The 19,368-nt window shown below is 41.4% G+C and overlaps 1 protein-coding gene across 1 annotated transcript in view; it reads left to right on the top strand.

Annotated features, from left to right (window-relative positions):
• Positions 1-19,368, top strand: part of LOC129096836 (zinc fingers and homeoboxes protein 2-like) — a 99,128-nt gene that overhangs the window by 30,895 nt on the left and 48,865 nt on the right. Inside the window, exon 2 of the mRNA XM_054605514.1 lies at positions 1,172-1,289. The gene's annotated coding sequence lies outside the window, so the exon portion shown is untranslated. The remainder of the gene's footprint in view (positions 1-1,171; positions 1,290-19,368) is intronic.

A 19,368-nucleotide genomic window follows, 5' to 3' on the forward strand; every position in this document is an offset into this window, starting at 1 on the left:
GATTTTTTTGCTGAAAGGTTGAAAAGTGAATTGAATCATTGACCCCCTTTAACCAACGTATCCCCATTTAATGGTTCATATCTGTCTTTTCAAAATAAACCACATAGGTTTAGGAAAATATGGTGAAATACCTCGTTGGGTTTCTCTTACTGACTGCATATTATTTTGTTTCTCTGTAAAAACCAAACAGGAAGACATTTGTCTGCAAAATCTAATGAAACCTGATCGAAGTGTGAAGAAAGAAACAGATTCTGACAGGAAGTTTAAACATTAAGAGCAGATGAACAGTGTGTGGTCCTTTCAAAATAAAATGCTTGACTTTTATTTTGTTTTATTTATTATGTGGTTATTTTGTGATTTGTGTTATTAGTGAGTAAATAACTGCTGGTTATAGTGAGGGGTGACTGTGTGTGTGTGTGTGTGTGTGTGTGTGTGTGTGTGTGTGTGTGTGTGTGTGTGTGACGTTGCCATGAGGTTAAATTTGAAAGTTTATTCAAATGTAAAGGGTTTGCATACACATTAGCACAAACACTCAAACCCAAATACTTTACATGATTCAGCTGTGTCCAATTACACGCACACACACACACACACACACACACACACACACACACACACACACACACACACACACAAAACAACATAGTCAAGCAAGTAAAGAGCATTTTGCAAACACACTTTCATACGAACAATAATTACAATTTTAACCGCTCAGTGTTGCATGATGATGATTTACTTTGATGAGAGAAACAAATCTGCAACAACACACACACACACACACACACACACACACACACACACACACACACACACACACACACACACACACACACACACACACCGGACTGTAACTTACATTTGCATGAAGTTAAACTTTCTCTCTTTCATATTGTCTTACTCTCCTGCAATCTGTCTCTCTTTTTGTTTATCAGTCTCTCTCTCTCTCTGTCGCTACCTTCTTTTTTCACCATTTTGGCACATGTTGCCACGGTAACCGCAGCCTCTTTTTTTGGTGTGTGTGTGTGTGTGCCTTTTTTTTTTTATTATTTCGGGCCAAGTTGTAGTGGTGCAGTTTTTAAGGCTCATATTGGGCTCTTTTATTTACGCAGACATGCTGTCACACAATCACACAAACACACACTTACTGACATCCCTCTCTGCTTTTTTTCAGATTACCCAGACTGCCGCTGGCCTGAGGAATCGTCCAGGAGAGAGGGAGAACGAGGAGGACGTGCAGTGATTGGAGGAGGAGGTGGAGAAAGCCCCGCCCCCCCCTCTGAGGAAGTGCAGTAAGTGGCTGCTTTTATTTTGTTGTGCGTATTTGTCGATATCTTGGGCAGGTCTTTCATTTTGAAATACATACATGAGAACTTCCTGTTTGACTGCTCTGTTTTCAGTTAAGAGCTTTTAATTTGGTAAGAAAGCAACATTACACGTCGAGGTTTTTCTTGTTTTTTTCTTAGTGTCGTTAGCTTCACAGGAAAATGAAACCAAATGCTGCAAAGGTTTCTCTTCCTTGTGATGCTCAAAACTGAGAAGAAATCATTTAAAGTCTGGATGATAACCCCGTGCATCACTCTGCTTTAACCACCACAGAGAGTTGTGTAAAAGCTCCTACGAGCTGAACTGAGAGGTGAAGTTTTTCTCAGAGGCCGCTGAACTTCTGTTGTGAAATGTGTTTAAATGCCATGGTGGCATTCAGCACTCGACACCGGGTCTGGACTCGTGTTGGGTTTAATGGTGGCAGGAGGGAGTTTGACTCCTTCGTTCCTTCAATACAGGAAGTAAAACTGGTGAGGGTGTGTTGAAGAAGAGGAAGCTCTTCTCAGACACTTTGTCCGTGTGAAAAACCCAGATTTAATTTTCACCTGCAGTGGAATGGAAGTGTCAGATCTACGGCTGTGTTGTTTTTTTATCCCTGAAGTGTAAAAGTTTAAATTTTCCAATGAATAAATGATGCCGTACACTTTACCCAGAAGTGTTAGCAAACAGGAATAGAATGAGAGGATAGAAGTTATTTTAAAAGTGACAGTCTCAAGGATTTATTTTCCGTTCTCTTTGGCGACACCTCTGGCGACTGGCTGTAAATGCAGGTGTGTGTTTTTGGATCTCATTTCGATTGCTCTGATATTTGCCGAAAAATTACTTTTTCCTACAAAAGTCCATGAACAAGTGTTGATTTCTGCTCGTTACATGAATACAGTCTTTTCAAAATAAACTTCCGTCTTCACAGAAAAGTCGGTAGGTTTAGAAAACGATCGTCGAGAGCTTTCGTCAGCGGGCTAACCAATATAGTTCTAATGAGTTTTATTTTGTTTGTCGAGTTTGAATGAAGTTTGTTTTACCGTTTGTGATCAGCGGGGTGAGATTACCGTTCCTGTCAGTGGAGTCTGGGGGCTTTGAGGAAAGCTTATATCGGCTGTTTCTTTTCACATGTAACGCTGTGAATTAAGGGTTTGTTTTGACCAAACTAGTGTGAAAGGACGAGACACTTTTCTTTCAGTTTTAATTATTTCTGTGAAGTTTGAACAACGGAAATCAGTGACGTAAAATGACTGTTTCTGTCAATGGAGTCTGGGGGCTTTGAGAGCATAACGTCTGTTTCTTTTTACATCTTACTTGGTGAATCATTTTGACCAAAGCTGAAAGAGTTTTGTTTTGTCTTTGTCGAGTTGTAATGAAATACATTTTACAATTATCGTTCTGTCAGTGGAGCTTTGAAGACAGCATAATAATTGTATGTTTTGTCTGTTCATTATCTTTAATAATGGTTCACATCCCTGTTGATTATATTTATTATTTATTCACTTCAACGCGCCTTGCATGCCGTTTCCCACTGAAGACAAAAGCCAGATGTTAGTGTTTTTTTTCATCCATAGAAACAGGGACTGTAGAGAAAAACAAAAACATCCTTTTTCTCCTTTTGTATTTGTTTTAATGTCGCCCAGAACAAGCAGCTGTATCAGAACTTGTTAAAACAGACTGTCAGAAAAGTCTCCGTATTTTCTCGTAAAGATTGTAGACTGTAAAGCGAGTCGGTGTAAATCCCAGAGATTTGTTCAGAGCCTCTGAGTTTTACTGATCAGACGCCTCGGAGGAGAAAATCCAGGAGGAGGAAAAACGGAGGACCAGATTACCCGACATGATTAAAAGAAACAAAAGCAGAGCGTGAAAATGTGTAAATCAGCATCACAATGTTTAGTTAAAGAAGAACTAAACGTCTGGGAGGGGAATCAGAGAGGATAATCTGAGGCTCCACTGCTCGTTCGCTCTGCTTTTTACCCACATTGCACTCTGGTAAAGGTACACGTCTGTCAGAAAGAGGAAGAAAAAGTAAAATCAAACTTCACATCTTTTGGCTCTTTTGTCCCTCTAGTGTCATTCAGTCCCTCACTGAAGAATAAAAAAGCAAAACTCAAGGCCTCAAGAGGTATTTACTCGTCAGTCTGAGCTCTAACTTCTTCAGTTTGCATTTAAACATGCTGGCTTTCTGATGTATTCAAGGTAGAGGACAAGAAAAAAAATGAGAAAAGAGAAGTGACATTGCAAAGAGAAGGAAAAAGGGGTGAGAGTGATGGACGAGTCACGCCTGGAAGGTCGAGAGAGATTTGTTTTTTAAGGTGAGTAAGAGGGGGAAAGTGTAGAGGGACACTTTGAGAGATGTGACATTTCATCTCCAAAAATTGAAGTCCAAACGGGAGGTCTCTGCAGATTGAGCTTTTTGTAGATTTAAGAGGTTCAGACTGGGTGAGGAAAAAGGAAAAATCATGTTTTGGAGAGTGAAATATCAAAGAAAGAAAGACGAGTTGACAGAAGATGGAAGTAGATTTGAGGAAAAGAAAAGAAACTTCAAACTTGTATATTCAATCCGATCCAGCTGGGACGACTTTGAATCAGGTAGAAATGTGTTTGTGGAAAACATCGCGCATCCGTCCTCAGCTGGAGCCAACATGGTCGGTTCAGCAGGTTCGTTCTGTAACAGTTGAATCGTGGCGGCGTCCGCAGCCTCCAGTGCCCCCCCCCCCCGCCGTTGGGCTGAACCCACTTTGTAGTCCTAGCTGCCACAGAGGCTGTGAAGGCAGTTGTGCAATTTTTTGGGGGCAAAGCATACATTTTGAGGTTTTTTTTGTTCAACAAAAGCTTGTTTCAGGAGAGGATCTGCAGTTTGTCTGGTAAAAGTTTGAGTAATCACATCTGGAGCTGTCATGGAGGTCCTGAGCAGAATATTTGTTCTATGGATAAATGTTTCAGACAGCTGACCTACAGTAGAGTTCTCTGGTTGCATAGAAGTCTATGAGAAAATGACTCTACTTCTCTCTTGATTTATTCCCTCAGTAAACATTGTAAACATGAGTTTATGGTCTCAATCTCTAGTTTCAAGTCTTCTTCAATACAGCATGATGTTCATTTAGTAAATGATGCTCCATTTAGAGTCAAACAGACCATAAAGCAGGGGATGCTTTAGGGCGGGGCTACACACTGATTGACAGGTCGACACCAGAGACGTAGACGGCGTCTCTACGTCACTCCTCCTCAGTCCTAATATGGTCACCAAACCAACGTCCACTTCATATTTCTGGCTCCTACTTGCGTTTGAATACCTAAGATATTATTCCTGATGCTACAGGAGTGTCTTGTGCAGTTCTGCTAATCGTTAAATTGTGCATTAAAAGATGCTAATAAGAGTAACCACTCCTTAAAAACGTTAATTATACCTTTTAATTATACTCACATAATTAAAACTCAAACCTTATGGCACGCATAGAAAAGTGTGAATCTTTGGCCCTCCCCCTCGTTGGTAAAGGAAGTATATGACGAACTGAATGCGACTCCTTTTATTGATTATCAGACACACCTATTGACCTCAAATTGTTGCTGTGTGCAGTTGGATTAAAATGGAATGAGTCATGTTCTATGATGACCTATAAGAATTAAAGTTAACCCTCTGAACCCTCCTGTTACTTCCTGAGGCCTCCTTTGTCTTTGCAATATATAAACTCTTCACCTCTATGTAAACAGAACAATCTTGACTTGTTTTGCAGTTTGACACAGTTAAAATGCCATAAATCATACATTTCTATATTTTATGCAGTTCAGTTGAAGTTTTGCAGAATTTTTGTCACGTGACCGTTGGTTTCAGCAGAATCATTCATGGCTTCCTAGTTGCGTTGAGGAGCTCAGAATTTAATGTTTTTTACAGAATCTTGTTACTTCAAACAGTTTATTTGGGGCGAGATTTTAAATGAGACATTTCGAATAAAATGTTTTTGATAAAACATCACGATTTCAAGCTTTTTTCCGGTTGCTTTTTCAGGCAGAAGCGCTCATCACACATGATGTGTTCAAGGACCGTCGGAAAGATCAAAATGTAACAATATTGGAAAAAAAAAAAAGTCTAGTTTAGGCAAATGTTTAAAATAAAACATGCTTTTCAGTTCTGCCGGCATGTTTTCGGATTCAGAGGGTTTTAAGATGAACCTTTAACACACCTTCGCCAGTTGTTTATTATTTATTATTCAGACTGAAATAAGTACAGATGCATAGATATATATATATATATATATGCAACTTAGAAACTATAAAAAGAGCAATTAGACCCCAAAAACAAATTCCAGCAGTGTTGTGTAAAATATGCTGATATGGTAACATTACAACCTATCAGGAACAGGAGCAAACACCGGTCTGTCTGATTTATTTAACCACAGATAAACATGATTTATGACTTGTTAGTGCATGAAAATCTGTGTAAATGTTGCAGTGCTTTCTAAAAGCATCGTGCTGGAATTATTCATTTTGTCAAGTGCATCTCTGAACCCGTCAGTAACTTCTTTTTTCACCATTTTCTTGCTTTCATGTATAAGATCTCTCCTCTGCAGCGCCAAATCACAGCAAAGAAAAAAAACCTGCCCAACCAACAGCCAAAAAATCCACCAGCTCTTGGCTGCCATCCAGACCGGTTTTTCAGCGTTTTTTTTTCTTCTGTTTGGCAGCCAGCCTCACAGGCCGGTGCCAGCCCCACTGGGTGCTCGGGAAAGGTTTGTTTTCACAGGCCTTCTGCTTTATTGAATGGGCCCTGTGAAGCTCAAGGGGTGGAGCGCCGCGCTAACACTGCCGGGGTGACGGGGGCAGCTCGCAACACGGGTCACCGCCTGCTAAAAATATTTACGTCGGAAAAGGTGGCGTGAAGCACCTCGAATGGAAGCGAAGAGTTTCAGTGTTGCAGATACGGATCTGCACCTGATCATTTGGTGTTTTTATCTCTTCTTACTCGCATGGAGGCTTCGTTTTCCTGCAGAGTGATTAAAAACCGACTTCTAATGTATCATTAGAAGAATGAATGGGCATTAAGAGGAGGCGATGCTGTTTTCTCTTGTAGATACCTGGCTTCATCACCACTGAGATTCTTTCCACAGTTTTGATTGTGTTTCCTATTATGAATCAGATTATTAGTCTTAATTATGCCACGAATCAAAAGGAATTTCAGCTGCAGCAGATCTAACTGTTTGAGTGCCGCTGTGGAACAAACAAAGACTGCGTGATTAGCGTGGTGCCCTAATGTTGTGTCACTCTCTGATCATACTGTTGTTGATAAAATGGCCATCTGTTACCGCCAAACGCTGCTGCTGTAGTCTTGAATGTGCACGACGGAAGCGGTGGCGGCGGCGGCGGCGTTGATGCAGGACGGAGGAAGCGTGGATCGGAAACAGCGGTGGGAGTTTGTGAGGAGCGGTGCAGGAGCAGTGTGAGGGCTGATGGGATCTCCACAACCGCTGGTGGAGGTATCGACTACGTGGGAGAGAATGACTCACCCTTAAAACACACACACACACACACACACACACACACACACACACACACACACACACACACACACACACACACCTGTGGAGGAGGTGTGTGTGTGTGTGTGTGTGGGCAGTCGGTGTGGCCGGGCAGATTGCTGCTCGCCTCTCTGCTGCCGTATTAAACTTCACCACAACACTCCAGTTCTTTTTCTGTTTTTTTTACGTGTGTGTGTTTCCCACCAACACACCTGCACCAGAGCTTCTTTGTTGTTGTTGTTGCGGTGGCTGATTGTAGCTGGAGACATTTAACTTGGTGATTCACTTGTTTGTGATTCCTCGAAGGTCTCGGCTGTTTAGTGTTTTTCAACTTTTTCGGTTGTGTTTCTTTCTCTCCCCTCAGCTGTGAAATGTGGTTGTGGGTGTTTTTTGCGTTGGGAAATGTGTCATCGGAAATCTGTGCAGGGATCCAACCTCTCCGTTGTTCTGTCTAGATGTTGGATTTCTAGAAATGCTCGCAGCGTGAGTGAGTTATCTGGCTGAAATGTAACACTCCCCGGCACTACGGCACAGTGTGAAGGCCGTTACACACCGGGAGTGAGATGAATAAACGGCAAGAAAATGGGAAATACTCGCATGCAAATTTTTCACATCAAAAGTATTCATACCAAACAGTTGCAACACTTTTCCAATAATAGCAATAGAAAGTTGATGGGTTAAACAAACACAGAACTTTCCCCAGGAGATCACTGTTTGTGGCCCAAGTGAAACCAAAAGTCAATATTGAGTAAACGCTTGCAACTTAATATGATGTAATAAGGTCAGCAATGTACGGTTGTTCATTTATTTGCAGTTGTTTTTTATTGACGCTTGTTACGTTGTTACGTTCCTTTGTAACGTTACATTGTTACGGTTGTTATGGTTGTCACTTTTAACGGTTGTTAGGTTACATTTTTACGTTACTTTACATTGTACCAGTTGTAACTTTGTTAAGTTACATTGTTACGTTTGTTACGTTACCTTACATTGTTTGATTGTTGGGTTAGGTTGTTATTTTACGTTGTTACTTTACAATGTTACGTTATGATGTAGCATTGAGTTGTTACGTTACACTGTTATGTTACTTTGTCACGTTACCTTGTAATGTTATTATTAACACACAAACCATGACATTATTTTCTAACATTTTTTTTTGCCTGAACCTAACTAATTGTTTCACAAAGTTAACCACGTGGCGTTGTGAGTTTCAGGAACACTTGGTTTGCCACCCGGGTTGAATATGTCCAGACTAGAATGAACTCTTCACAAAGCTAAAGTTATCAGCACCATTAATGAAACCTTTCTCAGTTTGCTGTTTACTTAAGTTTAAGACTGTAAAAATCAGCTGGGTTTCGATCTTTAATCAACTTTGGGTCTCTGAAGGTTTAGCGTGGCGTCTTGTGGGCGTCTCTCTGGCTCCAGGGCTCTGATGAACTCCGTCCATAGAGGAGGAGGAGGAGGTCAGGATTTAAGCTCGCTCCTCTTCCAGACCCCCCTCCGATCGGCGAAAGCAGCTCAGTAACACTGGAGTTTATCCAGCACCGCATGATTGAGGCCACGATGAAGTCAAGTGTTTTTCAGAGTAATGAGTGTTAGACTGTTTTTATTCCGGAAGGTAGATCCGGCTCACAGCTCCCCACCCCCCAAAATCAACCACCCACCCTCCCGCCAACGCATTTGTTCAATTTTGTTAAGTGCCACTCAAGAGATATTCCTCAAATTCTGAAATAGATTTCTTTATCTGGGTTTTTTTTTTTGGGGGGGGAGGTTACAAAAGTGCAGATTTTACATGTTTTTAAGAGCTGAAGTAACAGCAGAGACGGAGATTTTAAAGGTAACTAATCCAATTACACTTGAAGAAAAAGTGTTTTTTTCTTCAAAATGGCGGCGGGAAACAAGCTAATTGCAGCAGAAGAAAGGAACCCAGATGACCCACGCTTAGCCCTTCTGCTAATGATCAACAACTTATTCAATCTTCAGATGCATTTGTCAGAATCACTCCAGCCTGAGATGTGGTTTGTGAGTTGGTAGAAAGTGGCCAATCATTTTAGAAATGAGGAGAGAAGTTTGGTAGTGACTTTTCAGAAGGTTTGGTTTCAGAAGATCGACACAAAGTGAGAAAGAAAAAGAAGTGATTGCCATTTCTTGCATTACAACAAATTCAGTTTGTCATTGTTCTTTTAAAAAGTAATTGTAGTATATAAAAGGTAAATATCTGTCCTCTGATATAACATAAAGATCAGTTTACTCGTCAACTCATCCTGCAAAAAACAGTTGAATATTTATGGCGGTAAGTCTGCGTTACAAAAAGGGTGTGTTGAGTTCCTAAGACATTGATGTTCACTGTTCAGAGAGTCTAATAGAAGATTCCATGGAGTTGCATTATGGGAAATGTAGGATCCAATGGCAATGGAGTATGACCAATAAATGGAGACAATATATCAGAGAAGACGGCAACTTCAGAACCAGCTGACCATGAGTTCAATGTTCGCTACTTCAGGATTTGTTTGGCAAAGGCGTTTCCATAATCCATGTAGCACATCAACTTTAGCTTAGTTTCCATAGAGCTTTTCAAATATTACTTCAAAATGCACATAAAGATATGTGAATGGAAAAGAGGCTATTATGGTCCAAGGTTGGAGCCCCAACCGACAGGCCAAAGATTGAATATTAACGTGAAACAAAAATATAAAAAATAAAAAAATGCAGGAAGAAAAAGATGGGGAATGACATTCAACAGTTGTGCAAAGCGCTTTAAACCTCTAAATTATTATGGTTTTAAATCAAATAGGTTGTAGAGAAAATAAGAGAAAAGTATTGTACTCTTTCTTTCAGGCTGCAAAACTTCTCAACACACACCACCAATGAGAAAAAATTGACAAAAGTCTTTGGATTCATCTTGGTTCTGTGCTGATATGTCTTTTATATTTCATAATGTAATATGTACACCTACATGTCACATTTTTAATAAGACATACGCTGCGGTGGAAACCAGATCTGAATGTGGCTCAGGTGCTTAGCTGATCGTCACCGAGCTGAGATCACATTTCTGCTGCTCAGAGGTGGCACGCCGCGATACTCCACCGATATCAAACACTACTCCCATCGCAGGCCAATTGGAGATAGACTGCTGGGAAATTTTCGAAAATTACTATTCCAAATTTACAAGGTGGAGCGCTGCCACTGTTAGACAGTTTAGGGAGAGCCGCGGTGCGTAAACCGTTTTAGTTCGTCTCCTGCTGTGATGCAATCTGTTACGAGCATCAGTCAAATCACCCTCTCTGTTAGAGGATAGGAAAACACAGCCGTCAGCCAAGTCGGGAAAACTCGGTAAACATTATGGAGGGTTCTCCCAACCTGCATTTAGACGGCGGATTGAGCTGCAGCACCGAGAGAAAATCCAACACATGCCGAGCTCTGAAATGTCTCGATGTTAAATATGAATACAGGCCATTTTTATTTTTCACCATGTAATCAGAGGCTTCTTCTTCTTCTCTTTATGTTCACTTTGATTAATCCAGAACAGTTCTGCTTCCTGTCTTCTTTACCAAACACAGACAGGCTTTATGATGGCAAATATTTAATTTCCTGGTTATTCTTTTTATTCTTCTTATTCTGGCTATTTATGGTTTCATAACTTTCATAATAACTGCAGGAGATGGCAGAAATATCCTCGGCTTAGTTCAGAGCCTTGGAGAATCTATAACGAGGAGAACGGAAGCTCGCAGTGGAATAATATTATATATTCTGTGTGTCTGAAAGTTTACTATTCATTAACCCCTTCATTCACCAGTAGCAATAAACAATGTGTTCACAAATCCAGACATGCAACCACACATCCGCTCTGATTGGGCGGTTATTTATTCCCATTGGTGCTGTCGTACCGGTACACAACAAAGCAGTTCCTTTCCACATATCGTTTTTCTTCTTCAGCTCCCGTTAGCTCGTAACAGTTTCCACCCTCAAGAGAATCAAGAAGCCGACCGTGACGATCAGCTGTAGTTTGAAGGATGGATGCTAATTCAGAATTTGTTTTTCTGACCAATGCTGACAATCTGCAATATGCGCCAACAGGCAACTGACCTTTAAGGTGGACCCAGTTTTCACTTTTTCTATATATTTCTTTTAACTGCAATGCCAGGCCTCGGGATAGAGAATATATAATTGAGAATTATATATATTTATGATCTGGCCTAGGAACGCCTCAAGGTTCTCCAGGAAGTGCTGGAAAACGCTGCCAGGGAGGGGGGGTATCTGGAACCCCACTGATCAGAGATTCATGTTTCCCAGAGGATGAAACCCTGAATTCTTCTCATCAGGTTAACCTTTTAATTTGTCCCGTAATTTGGTTTATCCTCAAATACATGAAAGCTGATTACATCCCCATCAGCCTCAGCTGTACTTTGCGTCCAGCCAATTAGCAAATATGGCATGCTAACAGGCTAAACTACCCCTGCTAAACAGCAGCATGTTTGCATTAGCTGGTCTTGTTCGAGGTTAGTCAGCACAGTGAATGGCATGCTGTCACGCCTCCACTGTTTCAGTCCAAATGTGTGAACATGGCTCAAGTGCATGAAGTAAATCTATCTCCTGTCCTCTGGGACAAGGATATGAGTAAAGTCATGCTCACACAATGCAGATAACACTTTGGTTTTTACAGACTTTTTGTACATACAGTACAATGATTTCTTTTACAACTAAATGAGGATTTTACTTCCAGTTTTTGAAGAAGTGATTCAACACAACGAACATACAAAATCATAGCACGCCTTCACATTCTGTTCTCTCATCTGTTGACAGTTGGTTTGTGCAGAATTCTGCTTCTGTGTTGCTGTATTTTGTCGACAAGTAAAGTCCAAAGAAAGTCTGTTTTAAGAATGTTAATTTGGGGCTTTTTGCAACCTGAGTTTTCCCACTGAGAGACTGAAACCGAGGAATGAGGACGGAGGAGGGTCGAGGGTGTCGAGGCTGGAAGGAGAGATGTGAGAAAAAAGAAGGAGGGATGGGAGGAGCAGAGAGACTCTCTGATGTAAACTGAACGCTTCAGCAATCCATTTGTTCTGCAGGATTTTCCAAACAATTCCCCGATGACGGAGGTGGTGTAACAGAGAGAAAGAGACAAAAACAGCAATGCAGCCATAAAATCTGTCTCCGATCAGAGCAGCTGGACTTGATTTTTCTTCTAGATATTCTTGTGTCTTTTGTTTCCCTTCTGATGGCGGTTAAACACAGTTTTCTATGTGTATTATTTCTGTTGTATGTTATGTAAAGATTGTGTCGACACTGAACTCGACCACCCTTCCTTCTCACTTGGTTTCCCTCTCGGAGCAGGAAACAATATCCAGCATGGAGAGGTGGGACTTGGACCATGTCTCCATCTGTACAATATTATCCTTGTTCTTTCCCTCTTTGTTCGGTTTGTGTATTCAGTATTAGTCCTGCATGAGTTTTCCACAAAAATCCTCCTCAAGGGTCGAAAACAACAGAAAACAGTCGGACCTGGTTCAAGTATTTCTGTGTATGCCTGTAGGAGAAATCCGCCCTGAACGCTGTTACGCAACTGTTGGCAGCATGCTTCACATGTTTGGGTCCTTTTAGCAGTTTGATGCATGTTTGTTCTTGTTGTGGATAATCGGCTATTGATGTGGAGGGCTGGGGATGGAACCACAAGGGTCCGGAGCACGGAGAATCAAAGACTCTCAAGTACATAAAGCTTGCATTGAATGTCTTACAGATTTGTCAGATTGGCTTTGTGTTCTTTGATCACATAGTTCAAACTTCAAATCTAATTTTCTTTATTTTTATTTGATACAAGTGGCTGTTTTTACTTAAAACTTAAAACTTCATCATTTCTCAAAATAGCTTTTTACAGAAACTCGTTGAAAATTTGAGAATGACACCTAGCCCTACGTTTCAACCCTCACCTCCTGAGCTGTGGGGAGTGACCAAAAGAAAGATATCACAGATACAAGCAGCAGAAATGAGCTTCCTTCATAGGGTGGCTGGGCTCAGCTTTAGGATGGGAAAAGGGGCCGGCTGAGGTGTTCAACATCTGATCAGGATCCTCCTGGACGCCGTCCTTTAGAGGTTTTCTGGGTACGTAAAACAGCTAAAAGGCCCCGGGGAAGACCAGAACAGGCTGGACCGGGAACTCCTCTGGGTTCCCCAGGAGGGAGCTGGAAAGCGTTGATGGGGAGACAAATGTCTGGACAGAAATATTACATCCGACTTTGACAGAAACCCTGTGCACCAATTAAGGAATGGGTTTTCCCAGTTTACTCCTGACATCAACCCCAATCCAACAGCTTTGGGAGGAGCTGGAAAGCGTTGCTGGGGAGATGGACGTCTGGAACACCCTGAAAAGCCTTCTGCAACGTTGCCTCGGATAAGAGAAAGAAGATGATGCATGGACGGATAATCAATATATCATGAAGGGAAAAGCTTACTAGAAGTTAAAACAAAGATACAAGAGCAAGAGAAAGTCAAATTCTACCCAAAAAGCATTGCTGGAAACTATGTGGACCCTCAACCTTTACACCCAAATATGATTGTTGAACATCTGAACCCGAAACCAGGTTAATTCATTCAAACCCATGTCAGTGGCAAAGCCGTAGATTGGGGTTGAGGTCAGGACTCCAGTCCGCAGCAAACTGGGAAAACCATTCCTTCACTGGTGCAAATGCTCTCTGTTAAAGTTGGACTGCCTGAAATAGTCGTGCATGGTGTGACGTGATGATTTCCCTTAACTGGAACTAATGCGTCCAGACCACGTCGTAAAGAAGACGTGTGATCTTTAAAGCGATGAACAAAGCTGTGGAGTGTTGCTGAGTGTCTGGGGAAACTCCGGTCCCTTCTCCAGGAGCTCTGAGGTCATTAAGTTTAAAAAAAATTTGGCTTTCAAAATCAAATCTGGCTGTTTGATGAAACGCTCCCCTCAAGTGAAGACAGTTCATGCACTCGTCGGTGCATGAACTTAACCCCCTGACATTCGATAAACACCACAAATCCGACGCTTCCTTAAAGTGTCGGAGAATCTGTGGAAAACTATTTTTGTATTCTCCGTGTTCGTGGAAAGCAGCTGTGAGCAGAGTGGGAGTCGTACCGAGGCTACATCTGCACAGCATTACACTTGTTAATCCACTCTGAGAGTTGTTTTTTTTTTTCTCTTCTCTGTAACAACATCTTGATTCTCTCCAAGTAATTCTTCCCTGGAGGGGTTGTGAGGAGTCACGGCGGAGCGTGTTCAGAAACTTTAATATCTTGCGAGTGCTTCTCCCTGAGGTCGCCGGGTTCGGTTCAAGCTGCCGGTGCCAGCAGAGCAGATTGAACAAGCAAAAAACAAAAAAAAAGGCAGCCATTTTCTTGGCTAACACGTCCTTGAGCAAGGCACTCGTGGTGTTATGAAGTCAAATAAACTCTCCTGGAGAGTCAGATGGTGCTGAAATGATGAAGTCATTCAACAGAAAACAGACAAACGGGTGTCGATAAAGTTATTTATTGAAGAAAAACTAAATATATTTTTCTCAAAAACTTCATGACTTCACATTTGGTTCAAGAAAACCAGATCTCTGATTGACATTATTTCCTCCTGTGTTATAGATTGTATTACAATTATATGTTTTGGCAAAAAAAAAAATTGTTTCCATTAATAATAAATTATAATTTGCAGCATTAATTGACAGTTCAATTAATTATCGAGTTTGTTTGATTAGAGAACAGCTTTTTCTAATTATTTTCGCATTTAACTCAAAATTTGGGGAATTCTTGACAGATATGACATCTTCCACTGCTGGGAATAAAAAAAAAATCAACAAAATCAACTAATTTTGACAGTAAAACACTTGATTTTGCTAATTCAAAATAATCTATATGCTTTAATACATACAGCTATAAATATGATATGATATATATAATAAAAATGGAGTAAATATGTAAACTCGCAAGGCTGAATAACGAGTATTTATTATGTCCTTGAATGCAACGTTAGCATTTAGCATTAGCATCACTGTGCAGGATTCAAGTCTAATTTATTGTCATTGCTCGTTTGCTCGTATTCCCTAAAAAAATTAAGCAGGATTCATTCAGAGAGTGCAGTTCGTGACAGTGTGGTCTCCATGGTTACGTAGCCGTGACGGGTTGACGAAAGGGGGCGGGACTTAACTGAAGAGTCAAACCAGTAAAAAACTGAACAAACCTTGTTTTCTGCTCGTCTCTGTCCGAGGCCAATGCATCTGTGTGTGTGTGTGTGTGTGGGTGTGTGTGTGTGTGTGTGTGTGTGTGTGTGTGTGTGTGTGTGTGTGTGTGTGTGTGTGTGTGTGTGTGTGTGTGTGTGTGTGTGTGTGTGTGTGTGGGTGGGACTCGGAGGACGCGTGTTTGATGCCGTCTCAGGACTTAACAGGATGTTAGATGACAAGAAGTTACAGCGATCTCTCTGTCTGCTTCTTCGAACGGTTTGTGTTTGTTTACGACAACGAGAGATTAAGACCCATCTGGTGTCCGTGTGTGTGTTAGTGTGTGTGTGTGTGTGTGTGTGTGTGTGTGTGTGTGTGTGTGTGTGTGTGTGTGGGTAGTAGGTTCGGTTTGGTTGGGAGAAGAAGAATAGAATCGGCGAATGAGTGTTTTTCCAGCTTCGTGTGTGTAAGCGAATGAAAGAAACACCGAGATGGATATCGACACAAAAGCTGTGTGTGTGTGTGTGTGTGTGTGTGTGTGTGTGTGTGTGTGTGTGTGTGTGTGTGTGTGTGTGTGTTCGACGGTGTGTGAATGATAATGACCTCTGACTCTGTCGGTTCTCCGTTACTTTACTGGATTAGCTCCCCTTCACTGCACTGCCTCTGGATACACACACAGTAATACACACACACACACACACACACACACACACACACACACACACACACACACACACACACACACACTTGGTAAATGCCCGACCTTACAACAGCCGATATAAAGCAGCGTATTTGTCGGCACCGCAGCGCCCTGACAACAGATACTACACAACAGATACTGCTTGGTGTACAACAGGAGATACAGTCACAACGTGTATCAATATGTAGACAAATCAATGTATTGATTCAGGTACTTACTCAGTATTTCACCATCTTTTACTGAACCTAAAGTATTTTGAATGTACTTTCGTAGGAAAACACACAGAAATGACGAGTATCTTATTCATAAAATATACAAAATACTTCATTATTGTTTAAAAAAACTGCACAAGAGTCTAGATATTGATGTATTTATACTACGTCATGCTATGTATTCATGTTTATGTAGTATGCTGCCTCTCTATCGTACTAGTGAGGTATCACACCGTGTACTCTACTGTTGATTCACTGCATTGACACACACACACATATACTGACTCATACGTGCATGACACAACACACACACACACACACACACACACACACACACACACACACACACACACACACACACACACACACACACACACACCTCCCGTGAAGATTCTTTCCTCTTTGCATGTGTAATAGTGCTCACACACACACACTTAGTCTTTCTCTTTCACACCCGTTTACACATTCGCTCACGCACCAACAGTACACACATTTGCAGTATTACAGTACTCCCTCTCTCCCACGCACACACACACACACACACACACACACACACACACACACACACACACACACACACACATACATATACAGTGTGTATACACATTGCATCATCCTGCACACACATATATACACGTACACAATCTATAGACACACAGCTACACACACATGTTTAATTCATAATTGCATCATATTAAACGGCTGTTCACACACACACACACACACACACACACACACACACACACACACACACACACACTTACACACTGATTGCATCACAGTCAGGCGGTAAACATCCTGTATTGTTCTCTAAACTTTCATCACAGGCAGCTTAGAAAAACCAGCCAGTCGGTAAATCTGAGCCCTGATCGTCAAATCCAGTCACATCAGTCTGGGAACCAGTCAGTCAAACCAAAAAATTAAGAAGTCAAACCAGTCACCAAAACAGGAAAACCAGTCAACCATTCCGTTGCAGGAAAATCCTAAACTGGTCCATCAAAAAATCAGTCAGCAAAGTCATCTTTAAAAAAGTTTCCCGTCTGAATCTGAACATTGTTTTTTGTCAAATAAAAAAAAAAAAATCAGGCGGTAAATCAGCCAATCAGACCAAAAAAATGTGAGTTAGGAAACATTCAACAAATGGGTGTGATGGAACCAGCCAGTCAAGTGTTAAACTGGTCATCAAGCAAGCTATTTAAAACCAGCCAGTCAAATATAAAAACGGTCAGACATTTAAAAAAAAAACTTGTCAGTCAGATTTAAAAAACAGTCGGTAAGTCAGCCAATCAGACCAAAAGAATGTTAGTTCAGAAACATTCAACAAATGGCTGTGAAGGAACCAGCCAGTCAAATGTTAAACTGGTCATCAAGCAGGCTATTTAAAACCAGTACGTCAAAAAAACTGTTCGTCACTTCTAAAAAACAGTTGTTCGGATATTTTAAAACAGTTGTTCAGATATAAAAACCAGTCAGTCAGATATAACAAACAGTTGGTCAGAGTTTAAAAAACAGTCGGTCAAATGTTAAAGCAGATCTGGATCTTCTCCTCACTCTTATTGTTGAGTTTCAGCAGAAGGCCGAGCTGCTTGACCAAAACCTCCAGTGAATGAAGGCTTTGTCCACATGGCGAGCACTGTGTGTGTGTGTGTGTGTGTGTGTGTGTGTGTGTGTGTGTGTGTGTGTGTGTGTGTGTGTGTGTGTGTGTGTGTGTGTGTGTGTGTGTGTGTGTGTGTGTGAGAGAAAAAGTAAAGTGTGTGAAAGAAAGCGGGACAAACAGAACAAAATCGAGTGAAAAAGAGACAGTGAGACAAAGAAACAGAGAGTTTGGTGTTTCTCAGTGTGGAGCTTAAACAGGCAGCACAGGATGTGCAGCCAAACTATTTTCTCTGCTTGGCTGCAGCTTCTCAGAGTGTGTGTGTGTGTGTGTGTGTGTGTGTGTGTGTGTGTGTGTGTGTGTGTGTGTGTGTGTGTGTGTGTGTGTGTGTGTGTGTGTGTGTGTGTGTGAGTGGACGGCTGATGGGATGTCACTTATTCTCTTTTACAATCACAAAGTACAAGAAAAACACACACACACACACAGTTTATGATAAACTTCACACACAAACACACATGGACAATGTGTATACAGTCAACACACACACACACACACACACACACACACACCTAAACCACAGTCAAACACACACACACACACACACACACACACACACACACACACACACACACACACACACACACACACACACACACACACACACACTTCATTCTCATCTGAAACACTTTCATTAGTGTTTAAAATTCATTTCTTGTATTTTTTGTGGACCTATTCCACCTCCATTTTTCTCCGGATCCTCTGTTTGATCCCCAGTATTGATCCGGTGGGAAGCCGGTGAGGGATCCTGCCGTTGTTCCTCGTGAAGGATGAGTCGTTCACGGTCTCTTTATGTTGCGTATTCGTCACATGACTTTTAAAAAAAACCCAACATATCATTGTGAGACTCGTCTTTCAGTGGTTTGGAGGTAGAGCTTCTGTTTTTCAAACATGGTGACGTTCTACGCTGTCTGGAGAACCTGAGAGAACCGTGTGAAAGAGAACGTTTAAAGCAATGAGAGCGCTTCCTCTCAGACAGTTGCAGCTCTTCAGAGTCTTTTGATACGTTCACCGCTCCAAGGTTATTATCACGACTCGTGGCAGGAATTTGACTTCATCATCAAATCTGAGTAAATGTGTTTTTCAGTTTTTTCACTTGGTTGAAAACAGATTTTTGTTTAATTCGAATAGTCAGATATCTTCCTTTTTCTGTGCCAATCTTTTAATTTTCTAGCATTTTGGGGGGATTCTATTGGTTGATCAGCTGACTTTGTTATTCTTTTTCCTGGTCCCAAACTTTGACCTTTGCCCTTATCAAAAACACTACAACAGGGATTGTTTCCCGACCTCACAGATGAGCTCACTGACATTAAGGAAACAGAAAAGTGAGAAAAGTGTTCTCGTCCAGGTTGTTCTCAGCTTGTTTGTGGATATTCCTACAAAGGTCAATGACCTGTAACTCTGGGATGTCTGACAATATCAAATATGTATGTATGTAATTAAAGTAATCATTAACCAGGAAGTACAACGACGCAAAAAACAACACAGGGCGGGGAAGTAGGTCAAACAGAAAACTGCTCTTTCACCCTCTAGTGACAGCAACAGAAAGCACACTGTGAAGAAAGTTTATTCTGAAAAGACTGTGTGCATGTGACGAGTGGAAAGGAGGGGAGGACGAGAGGAAAGGGGGAGAAAGAAGGAGAAGGACTAGTGAGGAGGAAGGACAGATTGAGAGAGGAAGGGGAAGGAAGGGAGGATTAGAGGATAAGGGGAGAAAGAAGGAGAAGAGGGGAGAAGGATTAGTGAGGAGGAAGGACAGATTGGGAGAAGAAGGGAAGGAGGGGAGAAAGAAAGAGAAGAATGGAGGAGGACA

Source organism: Anoplopoma fimbria, chromosome 10, assembly GCF_027596085.1.
Source record: "Anoplopoma fimbria isolate UVic2021 breed Golden Eagle Sablefish chromosome 10, Afim_UVic_2022, whole genome shotgun sequence".
Classification (NCBI taxonomy): Eukaryota; Metazoa; Chordata; class Actinopteri; order Perciformes; family Anoplopomatidae; genus Anoplopoma; species Anoplopoma fimbria.